We start from the raw sequence: 13,226 nt of genomic DNA, 5'->3' as shown, positions 1-13,226 counted from the left end.
GTACGGGAAACTAGCTGGGTCGGTTTGCATGAGTCTCAGGGTAGCGATGCCGAAGAAAGCGTTTTTCTGAGAGTTGAGCCAATTGACGTTTATTCACCTGCTAATTCACCACACTGTTAAATTAATGTATTCTTAGCTTTAAGTTACAGCGTTACACTATCGGCTAGCTATGTCCCGGAGCGTGCAAGGGTCACGTCCGTTCAGTTCGGAATATTGTGAAAGTCTCCTTTTTTGTGGAATGGCTTGCACCCCCACGCCGGGAATTCGAAAGATGGTGTTGACATATACATTTTCATCCCATCTTCCGTAGGAAGCTTGAACGAGGCAACCCAATCATACTGGCCCTCATTCACAGGCAATTGTAACAAGCTCTGACCTGTCCTTTTAGGCGCGTCCGGTTCCCTGTACCCGAGCTAAATTTATGACTGATCGTAAATGTCATAACTCCGGACTTCTTGTTTCTGCCAGAATCTAGAAATTTTCAACATAAACACCGTATTGCACGTCCCAGACGATGAAATACGATATTATAGATCACGATACATTTCCAGTAATATCGAAACATAAGACTTTTGAAATTTAAATTACCGAGAATTAATTAGAAATAAATTTCATGGTCATCTATAATCATCAAAATAAATAAGGGCTCAGAATGATCAGCGTCATGCGTACCATAATTTTGACAACTTAAATTAACATATTTATTTACACATCACCGACTTCAAGATTTCTGAATACATTAAGAACCATCAATATATAAAAATGTGTAGTCAGCTTTTATTCAGTTATTTTAATAAAAATATGCGCAGCATGATCATCACCATTGGCAAAACAGCCCTGTTTTCAGCCATAGCCTTCCTTGGAAGATTCTCCAAAATGTCATCCGGTTTTCACTTCTTTGGATTTCGTGACAGAATTTTTTTTACAGAGTAAGGTGTCCGAACTCCAACATGGAGGACCATGTTCCTCTATTTTTGTTCCCCCGGGGCAGGATGGCCCGGTTATACCCCCAGGCACCGGGTTCCTTTTCCGTCGCCTTCTATGACTCGCAGGGCTATAGTGGAGGTATTCTAACCCGCCTCCACAGGGGGCATGCGCAGTACATTCGGGGAAATATAGTAGGCTTAACGGGGAAATGGAACCGGGAAAAAATCGTTATACCTCGGTATAGTTTTTGGAACTAATAAGAACTTCTCTTGTGGATGCTGAAGGAACTTACAAAGTTAAAGAGGGCATTAGTTTCTTCTTCAGAGGTTCAGACCAAAAGCCTCACGAATGAATACAAGAGGCAATATGACGGTACAGCCAATTCATTCATTCACTGGCAGATCTTATAAGACGCTATGCCAACTACATACGTTAGGGATGGGAACGAATGGTCGGTGGACCTGGAAATGGAGGGAAATACTCGAAAACACTAGCATGGTATCGGTTGAAAGGACTGGGAAAAATCACGAAAATATTCGGTCAGGATACAAGACACATAAGCCAAAGTTTGCACTGGTTACCTGTCCAATGAAGGCAGCAGACGTTATTTCAGGCTTGATTCATTCCAAGATTTAAGAAAGCTGTATCAACTTAATATGACCGCCTCTGCGGTCTAGTGGCCAATGTTCCTGGTTACAGATCCAGAGGTCCGGGTTCGATTACTGGCGTCACCAGATTTTTTCGGAGAAATAGTGGGTCTGGAATGGGGTCCACTCAGCCTCGTGATGATAATTGAGGAGCTATTTCAAGGAAACAGAGGCTCCGGTCTAGAAAACCGAAATTTACTGCCGTGGGGATTCATTGCGCTGACCACGCGACACCCTCTATCCGCTAAAGTTGGCACTAAACTTAGCCGACAAGCGGCGGTCGCTCGGTCGGTATGGTTCGCTTGCGGACTGAAATCACGGAGTTTATTTGTTTGTCTGTATCAATTTAATATATTAAGTAAGCATCCTCCTGTGAAGGAAATCATGAATATGCCTACTGGATAGAACGGGGTTTTGAATGAAGAGGTAGTGATGATCGATGAATGACAAATTAGACGCCTCGAGGGACTGAGGAAAACCATGAACAACCTCAGTCAAAATAACCGGTGTCCTTTCCGACATCTGAATCGAGGCACTTCCGGAATACGAAGCATGAATGCTTACATAACGACGCCGTCAGCAGCTCACGCTGTAGAGTGGATGCTCTGATGAGAATGTTCTAAAGAATGCGAAGTAAGCGGCTGGGGCCTAATTTGAGGTACTATCCCAGCATTTGCTTGAAGGGACTGAGGAAAATCAGCAAAATTCTTAAATAGGAGAGTTGGATTCCCAGACGAGATTTGAAGCGGATACCTCACGAATCCAAATCAAAAGCTTTACCACTTAAACTAACATATTGTTGTCCCTGTGCTTAACTAATTAAGCACTTCGACATAAGGACGTATGGGGGGAGTGGGTGTATAAATCCACGTTTTCTTGACCTCGGCACTAGTTGGAGGTGAGTGGTCAGCTTCATGCCCCGGTCGCTTTACTCCCGGGGAAGAAGCCCCCGGTACGTATTGGATAGAGACTGGCTGGGCTCCAGAGCAGGTCTGGAAAACATGGATAAATTAAAATTCTTACCCCCCGAACTCCGAACCCTTGGTAGGCCATCCCGTAGCCACTTGCTATGCTGACTGCGTTATCCAGAAGATACTAACGTGAATTAAACAAATCATAACAATCGTACATTTGAAGTGCAGCAAATTCTACTATATTCACATAGTTTAAACGCAAAAGTATAATTATTGCTGCGAGGAGGGGATTCATTCTAAAATACGCGAACTTAACGCTTAAAACCGTAAAATTCTTGTTAGCGTTATTTTACTAAAGTGTGTTTACGCGATCTCCATCCCATGTGTCCGTGTATCCCCCTTATCAACTTTCGAATGCCTGAACCAATCTTTATGAAACTTGGTACGTATGTAACTGCATCTGATCCCCTCTCAATGGCGTTCTTCAGAAATCCCTTCCATCAGTCTGTGTGTCTGTATATGTGTCCCTCCTATCGTTGCAAGGCAACGGCTCGGTAAACACATTTCCGCCGAAATGAATACACGCTACAATAGAAGAACTGTTGGACGCGCAATTTTCTATGTGGTCCGTGTCTAATCAAAGAAGAGTTTGCGGGTCTGTGTATCTCGCCATAGTTTACAGGTAACAACGCGGTAACAACGTTCACATGGCAACAAAGAATTGTTGGAGGCGTTTTCTATGCGGTCCGTGTCTTATCAAAAAAGAGTTTGTGGGTCTGTGCATCTCACTATCGTTTCTAGGTAACAACTAGGTAAAAATGTTCACATGGCAACAAAGAATTGTTGGAGGCATTTTCTATGCGGTCCGTGTCTTATCAAAGAAGAGTTTGTGGGTCTGTGCATCTCACTATCGTTTCTAGGTAACAACTAGGTAAAAATGTTCACATGGCAAAAAAAATTGTTGGGGGTGTCTTTTCTGTGCGATCCGTGTCGTAGCAAATGAAAGAAGATGATTAGTTCTTCCCAGAACTTATTGTCCTTGTGATGGTTCTCACTACATACTGAAGGCACCAGAAAGTTGAGAAAAAGGCAGTTCTAATATTTGTGTTTCGACAGAGTGCTTCAATGAGGCAGAAATTCGCTCCAGATTCGTTCTTGTAGTTGATCCTCCAGCCTGAGGAAAACAGCGAATGAAACGAAGAGTTCTATATTCTGGAGACAACGCAGTGAAGTCAGCTGAAAGTCAACAGACGTTTCGGAGGAACACGCCGCCTCCATCTTTATGGCTGAAATGTAAGCCTTGAAGATGGGGCGACATGTTTCCCCGAAATGTCGGTTGACTCAGGGGTGGCATGGGTTTTGAAAATCACGGGGAAAAACTTTCAAATTGGTTATTTCACAATTTATTTTTATTAACCTGAGCAGTAATGCTCGGGTTGATACAGTCCCCGGCATAAAGCCAAAAACGTCGTTTGAATTAATGTGGTCTAAAAGAAACAAATGAAAAGTACAACTGGTCTGGCGAGCCGAATTCGATTTACACCTATAGGGAGCGCGCACGGCTATCAGACAAATATAAATAAAACCTCCATGATATGTATAGTGTGTCCGTCTTGTAGTGCACTCAGTTTCACCTGTTACTTCACGACATGTTTCGGCAACATAGTGCCATCATCAGGTGCCCTAATTACGCTAATCTTGACAACACTCGCAGCTAAGAAGGGAACACACATCACAAGACACGGTTTACACAGAATATAAGAAAAACGACCCCCATAGTGGAAGAACCACATGCAAGTTTTAATTAAGACACATAAGATGAATAATCTTAACAAGTTTTAGTGTCTGTAAATTTATTATAGTTGACAAATGCGCACTTTTTAAATACTTTTATAAAGACATATAAAGGCAAGCAATGCAATAGATTAGCGTAATTAGGGCACCTGATGATGGCATTACGTTGCCGAAACATGTCGTGAAGTAACAGGTGAAATTGAGTGCACTACAAGACGGCCACTGTATACATATCATGGATGAAAATCAGTGCAACAGGACGCTAAAATACATTATAAATAAAACCTTATCATCGGTCTATGTGCATGGTTATATTTATATACACACATAGTATAATTTATTAAATTTTATTTAATATAATTTACAATTATTTTATTTTGGCGTAGAATATTTCTATACTTTTTTTTTCGTTTTGGGGTTATCAACATTTGTAGACGGGCCTCACAAAAAAGAGGGGATCCACGGACCACCAAATGACGTAGCCTGCTTTGCATTACCATGTTTGGAATCAACCTAAACTCTAAGTGTACAAGACCAAGATAGAACCTTAATCGTCCCTTTGTATCTTAAGGCAACACGCAATCAGCCATAGACCAATAGAAAATACGGGTTCAAACAGTAATCTAAGAAAGCGGCGTCACTATTCGACATCGATTCCAGCAAAAAGAAAAAATAAATGTGAATTAAGTATGAATAAAACGTCAGCTTTTAACATTCATAAAAACATTTTCTCTACATAACGAATCAACGGAAAGTGAACAATTTTTGTACGCATGCGTTGTATGTTTTTCGCAGCTTCTATGATATTTCATTCGAATCCGTTTACCTTTTGTTTTCTCCCGTTTTTGTTCACCATTTCTTCGATGGTCAAGATTCAGAACAAAGAATACAAAGCCATAGGATCAGATTAAGTTGATAATTACTGAAGATGAATTAACGAGGCCAAACAATACTCAATTATGACGTCACGATGTGCATTGTTAGCATTCATCATTGCTTCAACGAAGAAAGCAAATTACTGCCTAAATTATTTGTGTATGTTGCTATGAAGCCAAAGAATGTGTAAAAGTGTGCTGTATATCATTGTAATTTTTCTAGTCACTAAAATGAAACATATGTACTGTCCAGATCATATTTTATAATAAATAACAAAATTATAACATGACACCTTCGTAGGATGCAAAGGTTTTTATGAAACTTCCCACCACCACTAACACCTACATTCTTGCATTTATAACAACCTACGTCCATCACAATAATTGTCTACGGAGCAACATTTCATTGCCTTCAAACTTCCCTTCTATGAGGAGTCATTTAGATAAATCTAAAAATTTTTGCCCCGAAACGAATTACGTAACACGAGAGACACTGGTTGTAATTCATGCGTGTATATTGTCAGTCAAAAACTTCTCTGGATTTGTATATTACCATCAAATAGCCATCCTTAGAAAGGTATTATGTTCTCTTTTGAAAGTATGATGGAACCAAAATCACCATACCGAAAGATCTTGTTGAACACAGGACGTTTCTTCCGCAAGGCTGCCTATACAACGTACGCAATGTTTTCAGTAAAGTTCAACTGTCCCTGTGTCCAGCTATCACAACGTGACATATACGAATGTGGCAGTTTAAGTTCCATCCATACATTCTTAACCTCAACATTAGACGTAGGTCAATGAGTTTCATGTCCTGGCAACTTCAACCCACGGAAAATGCCCCCCAGCAGCCACTGCACAGGCTCTGAGCCAACCTGAACACGGAGGCTAGAAGAAAACTTCCTGTTGCTCTTGGCAACCAAATCCAGGTTGCCCAGCTTAATCATTTTACGAGGTGGACTAACCTCGCACTTACCTTTCATAATCTGTAGTTGACATGAAATTAATTGTGTAGGATCTGAAGTTCTCACAGCGGTGGTTATGTAGAGTTCTGTATTCTGGTATACGAGTACAATGCCGTGTAGTCCTTTGAAAGTCAACCGGCGTTTCAGGAGAACGTCTTCAGGTTCAAATAATAAACCGAGAAAACAGCGTGAAGCATGTCACTGCTTACTACCTTCCGGTTTATTACGTGGCTTACTCTCCGAACACTGACGTTGGAGGCGAGATGTTCTCCAAAAACATTAGTTGGATCTGAACGGACTACACGACGTTATATCCAAAAAGAGAGTATTCAGGAAATTCGTTTATCACGTTCCATAATACCTTCATCGAAAGGAAGTGTTCCATTGTGCACTTTTCACATTTATCGTAAGATTCTTTCAGCTTGCCAAGCTCATCAATATATGTAATCATAAATCAGAGATGGACAATTTATAATTAGTCAGAGGCTAGACACTCTCTTGATTGCGAGTCCTAATCAAGGGCAATTCAGTTAATTAAGAAGGGGACAGAATTTGGAAATCGTCCATTGCAACAACTACCGTCTGTGACAATGCACAATATATCTAGGGCACTCACGGTGCAAGGGTCGTTTAAAGTCAAAACCCATCATTCTACTCAGGGTGGATTGACCTAATCCTTCCAGACGTACTATGTCCCTCGGGTCGACTCAACCTCTAACAGAAATGGGTACCAGGAATCTTCCTGGGGGAAAGGGCGGCCGGCGCATAAGGCTGACAATCTCACTGCCATCTGTCTAGAAAATGTGGGAGCCTCAACATCTCAGAACCCTATGGGCCTCCACACCTGTTACAGAGATAGCTTTACCTTATCTTTTTGCCTCAATTATTAACTTTCAAGGATGGAAACATAAGCTATTTCAGCAAAGAAAATGATTTAGTAAAACCTGACTTCTACCTGTGGTCTAACCTGAGGAATACAGTGGATGTAGAATGAGTGTTGTCATAAGTCTCTTGCCGTATGTGTGCCAACACAGCCATCCCAGTAACCTGGCAGCCACAACGCAACACTACACTTCGACAGATTCCAGACTTGGTCCACAATCGCACAATATCAAAAAACGAAAATTAACTCCAGAAACATCTCAGACATACCTCTGACAATGGTTCACTTCGACAGATTCCAGACTTGGTCCACAATCGCACAATATCAAAAAACGAAAATTAACTCCAGAAACATCTCAGACATACCTCTGACAATGGTTGACTTAACTGAGTAGAATAAATTTGATATCAAAACTTGGTTTATTACATTCCACATTTTGTAATAATTTCAAGTTTCTTTTTTATTTTAACAAACACTTATTGCAGTGAACAGCAACTTAAATTCGATTCGTATTCCTTTTGAGTCATACAGCTAAACAGCGGTAAAATTATATTGCACCACCAAGTAAATTTTTTAATATAAGATTTTATTTCAAATTTACATTTATTTATTTATTTTTTTTCATCAGTAATCTGTCATACGACAGGTCCACAGCTCTTCCAAAACAGTTCCTCCACTTAATGCGATCTAGAGCTTTCTCCTTAAAATAAAAATATCCTCTTCTGTCCTCAAGGTCATCCAGCATCTTCTTACGTGTTTTGGATCTTGTATGTGTGGTATCTCTGTTTTTTTGGAAAAAGACTATCCAGGAAAAGTGATAATGTGGCAGTTTTTCCATTTGCTTTCCTCATCGCAGTACAACAGCCGTTCACACCACTCTGGTCACACCTGTTGCTATACGAACTTGAACCATCTCGAGCATCATTTGCTCTGTGCTTCAAGTCGCTGCTTCTGGCATCAGTTTTTGGTCTCTCTCTTCGTCTGATGCCTACCCTTTGAGACCTATCCAGCAAGGGAGGCCCTGCCAGTAGCTACGCTACCGCTGGTATAGCTCTCAGGGTCCTTGGCATACTCAAAACCCCTCGCCACAATAAGGTGGAGACACAAAATCTCAAATCTGTCAACTCAATTCTGCATCATTTTTTAACTACCTATATTACTTAAACGTACAAGAATTAAAGCCACGCATGTCAATATATAAATAACACATTTTCTCCACCATCATGCCACTGTACTGCACCTCACACACTCCAATATATCTTGTATGGATAAAAAAAAATACCGATCTGTCTAAAAATGACCCATGCCATTATTCTAATTGACATCCATTACATATTCTGTTCCTCACATCACAGAAATCTGAAATGAAAAACAAAACACAAAAATTCACTCTGTTCCACAAAAATTACAAACATAAAGTGAAAATACAACTTCCAAGCAACAAAATTTGAATTCAAGAGAAAGCAATCTCTGTTACAACCATCATGCTTACCTCTGAGGCAGGAAGAATAAATGTAATCCAAAATTAAATGGAGAATCCAGATTGAGGTCTTCTGGGTCGACACTGTGAAGTCTTGTAGGCGGACACCGACGCTTCAGATGAATACATACCTCTGTCTTCAGGGTTCAACTGCAAAGGGTAGGAATTTGTTGCTATACAAGCAAGATGGCCACCCAGATCCATGGGATTGGGGTACAGGAATGGAGCCCTGTGCAGCCCAATGAGACAGGTAGAGAGAAAAACACCCTTTTCAGGGCCAAAATGTTTTTTGTCGCAGGAGAGAAATGGAATTGTCAAGCCCTCGAGACAGCCCTGGCAGCAACATGTTGCTCTGACTATAAAACTAGTGTCACAGCCCAAAAGACCTAAATAAAAACAGCTATAGCATGAAAACCTCAGAAGTTCTATGAATGGGAGTTCTTTAAAAATAAGTACCTGCTCATCTCTGATATTCCAAATTACTTTGTAAACCTTAACACACGGAAACATGTACTTCAACATACAGTTATCCTTTCCTGGTACTTCGCTGTGGCTTATGGGAATGATGGGAAGGTGAGATAAACAGGATAAAGTAAGACAGCAAGGTTCAACATCAATAGCAGAAGACTGTGAGAATACATCAGCTGTAACATACATAACCATTAATTACCACATTCATTGATGTACTATAATTCCAGGTGAAAAATTTTCTCCGAACTACAGAGACAACCAACTGTGGAAATGAGATCGTTCATGGTCTGGCGAGACTAGTTTCCCATTGCTGCTCTCCGTACACTGGTGTAAGCCCAAGGCCATGAGAAATGTGACAGATGAAAACTGAGTTAATATATATGTTTTGAAACAAGCTAAGTTTCTCACAAAGCCTCTTGCAGTACCTACCCCGGCTTTTGGACAAAACATTTTTCTTGCTAGGACGGAAATCATACAATTTAGCAATGACATGCCCACATTTTCATAAAAATCTGTGTGTATACCACATCCCAACTTCCTGATCATAAAGTCTTTTTTGGAGGGGGATGAACTGTATCATAAAATACATCAAATGTCATATACATCCACTTTCCAAATTAATGCCAATTACCTAACCTCCATCAGAAGCACTATTGGAAATCACTTCAAGCTTGGCGTTTTGCAGTGCAGCATGAAGCATGTATTCAGGTCTGTAAACATGATACCTAAAGGAAAAATATTTAAAAATGTAATATTAATCAGTTGAGTAGAACAGGGCCTTTATTCTACAAAAGTCGTGAATAAAATTGAAGACAAGGCTCATTAGGACTACAATAAAATCTCGATTTAATGTTTTCCTTTAAAACAAGTCAGTTTCTCAATCCTGCCACAACTTCATGACAGTAATGTTCCAGTTTTTTTATTGCTTCCAACATTCAAAAGTATCTGGTCCACTTGATCAATTAACACCAATCAGTAATGCACACATTAAATTAACATCCAAGACTTGTTCATAACCTGAAATCAGATCTTATGATCTATATTAATACTGCCACACATGTGATCACTCTGTAACACTGTTGAAGTTGAAAGTTGGAAGTCCTTGATGTACATACAATTAGACAGTCATTGGAAATATCACTTTAGTATTCTTTTCACCCCAACAACCCTTTTTGAGAAAATGTTAGCTTATTAAGCATCATAGATTTTTGGTCATTATCTTTCAGTGACTCTTCAAATGACTAAATGTATGTTTTGCCACTTCACTTGTTAATCTACATTCACAACTACAAGTTTCTACCTCTTGATATAAGTGATGTATCTTCAAATGTGTAGTAAAATTAAAATTCCAATACATCAAATAGATATAATGTGGTCCAGTGGCTGGCCCAACCAAAATGGAAGTGATGTATAAGTTAAAAAAATTATTATAAGTCCAGTCATGCACCAAGTCAAGCCTCAATGAAGAACCAAGGCTGTATTATTATTTTGGGTTTATTTAATGACAAACTGTGTACTGATAAGAGTACATAGCATCAAATGGTAAGATAAGAAGTTAATAACAAATTGGAAAGAATGTACTTTCTCTGGGTTCATTTTGTTGTTTACAGCATCTAGACTGTATAGTTCTAAGTAACAGGATGGCTCGAAGGAATCAGTCATGGCTATCCAACGTACTATCCTGCCATTTTCTGCGAGGGAGTGAGGAAAACTAGAAAACCTCAGTTAGGACAGCTGGTACCCTAGGCAAGATTCAAACTGAACACCTCATGACTGCAAACACTAGACCAACCTGCTTGGTGGTAAGGATGTTAGAAACAGCCGTGGTCTAATCAGAAGTACTATCCTAACATTTGCTTGGGGCACTGAGGGTAACCACAAAAAAACTAGTAAGGACAGCTAACCTCCTGGCGAGGACCACTTGTAAACAATGCACGAATGCTAAGCACTTTGCAGTGACACTGGGTCCCAAAGTTATGATAACATACTGACTGGCTGGGTCCATCCAATCTCAGAGGTATTAAAGAGCACAAAAAACTGGTGGGATGACGACTGGCAGGGGAAAATTCAAGCACACAAAGAGAAAAACCTGCCCCTGTGTATCTGGATAGGCACAATAAAGAACTTTGTTCCCTGCAGTGAGAAGCTTGACACACCAAGATACGGCCCACAGACTTAGGTTAAGAATGCACTGTATATTTAAAATTTATACTACTGGGCTCGAGGAGTTAATAATGTGATCTATACTAAAAGAAATAGTGAATTCTGAAAACAGAATGTCATGTCCTCCCAATAAAGTCAGTCTTGTTGGATTTGAGGTTCTTGTGATGGTGACTATGAAGAGATCATCTTCTGGGATATGACGTGTCATCTAGCAGTAGTTTACTGACGTTTCAGAGTAATATGCTGCCTACATCTTCAGAGTAGAAGAGTAAGGTGAATTCTGTATGCAAAACCTCTAGGAAAGAGACTGCTTTAGAGAGACAGCCACAACTGGGACAATATACTAAAATGGATCTAACAGTGTGTAAAGGAATCAACTGGGTGTGGATAGGGTCCAATGAACAGGCGTTTCTTAACATGCTAATGAAAAATCACGTTCTATAAAAGCAAAGACTTTCTTGACTAGCTGAGTAACTCTCAGTTTTTCAAGGAAGACTACCGTGTAGTTAGTTACAATTAATTCTAAGTTACTAAATTCGCAACGGGATTCATCTGTAACATCCTGCTGCCCAACACTGAACACAGCAAATCATGGAAGATACCATATAAACCACAAATGACAAACAGATCAGCCTTCAGATTACAATAGCCACCTCATAACGTGGAGTTTCCAATTCCATTGACTAGTATCAGGAATAAGTCAGTAGGGTCTCTAATGTTAAGATAGGTACCTAGCTAACATCAGAACCTCAACAATTTCAACAGGTAATTCTGTAGTCAAATGCAAATGAGATTTTATTTTGTTTTCTGAGATTAAAGATTACAGGAAGAATCACTCTTTTACCTTTCATCTTCTACCACGTTATGTATATCTTAATGTTTTATCTATACAAGTCCTTAATTAGCATCTTGAACAGCAAACCGTTCAGAGGAGATGGTGAAAAATCCTATTTATCTGTGAAGATTAATTATTAAGGAAGGAACGTGAAGAAAGACAGGGGTCTGCTACCACAATGATGCTTTGTTATGAAAACTAGTTCAATACAGAAATACTTCTTGAAAAACAATAACTTTTTTTTTTGCCAAACTTGGTAATATCAAATATTAAAAACTGTTACCTGGATGAGCGAGGAACAAAATATGCTACTTTGGGATTTTACTGTAAATGTAAACTGTGTTGTAATGCTGTAAATAAACTGTTTTAACAACTCACTAAACAATATCCCATAACACTTGTATGGTTGTTGCAACAATTCTCTGGATGGAATGTATGAATTTGCTACAAGAACTAATTTCTTGAAAGGATGACTTCAGTCACAGAATAGCAGCATGGTAAATTGGTACGTGAGGGGAAAGTTTATGATACAAACACAGTTACAGGAAGAATAGATATATGAAAATATTTTTCTGTAGTGGATAGCAGGAAATATCCATTGAATATCAAATTATTAAATAGAACCTGATATCAGATTCATATGCCTCTATTGCAATATCAAAACTTTACTACCTCTTTTTTTTTATTCAAACTATTTCTCCACATTTCAACAGGATTATATGAACCAAAATGACAGCTACATTAGATGCCACCAACCTAACATTCTACCACAAACATCTGCAATTTCACCCTTTTAAGCTGGTAGCAAACAGTACAACCAAATTCAAATTATGTAAAAAATATGAAGAGCATAGATATATACATATTACACAGGAAATAAAATTTTGATATGGCTAAGACATTTAAAATCGTCTGGCATACCTAACAGCTATGCAACATTTTCATTCAAACTATGCGCTGGGATGTCCAAAATTATCTGAATTAAGTGCATTTGCATTTGGCATATCACATTTTGGCCATCCCAGCTAACTCTAAAAGGGTCACTTTATCCCTTGACCTGCCAGTTAAGTGGTTAAGAAATTAAAAATAAACCTTGACGTGATGCTTCAAACATTCCATACTTCCCACAAGCTGTCTCTTACATCTAGTTTCTTAAAATCATTAATTTATCCTAATATGCTGCATTTATGACTTCACTCTGCCATGTTGCGTCAATCCCACCAAGAGAAAATAAAACAGGAAATACCTACTGGAATGATTCCATGCCGATAT

Source organism: Cryptotermes secundus, unplaced genomic scaffold (assembly GCF_002891405.2).
Source record: "Cryptotermes secundus unplaced genomic scaffold, Csec_1.0 scaffold215, whole genome shotgun sequence".
In the NCBI taxonomy this organism is placed as follows: domain Eukaryota; kingdom Metazoa; phylum Arthropoda; class Insecta; order Blattodea; family Kalotermitidae; genus Cryptotermes; species Cryptotermes secundus.
This window is presented reverse-complemented; position numbering follows the sequence as displayed.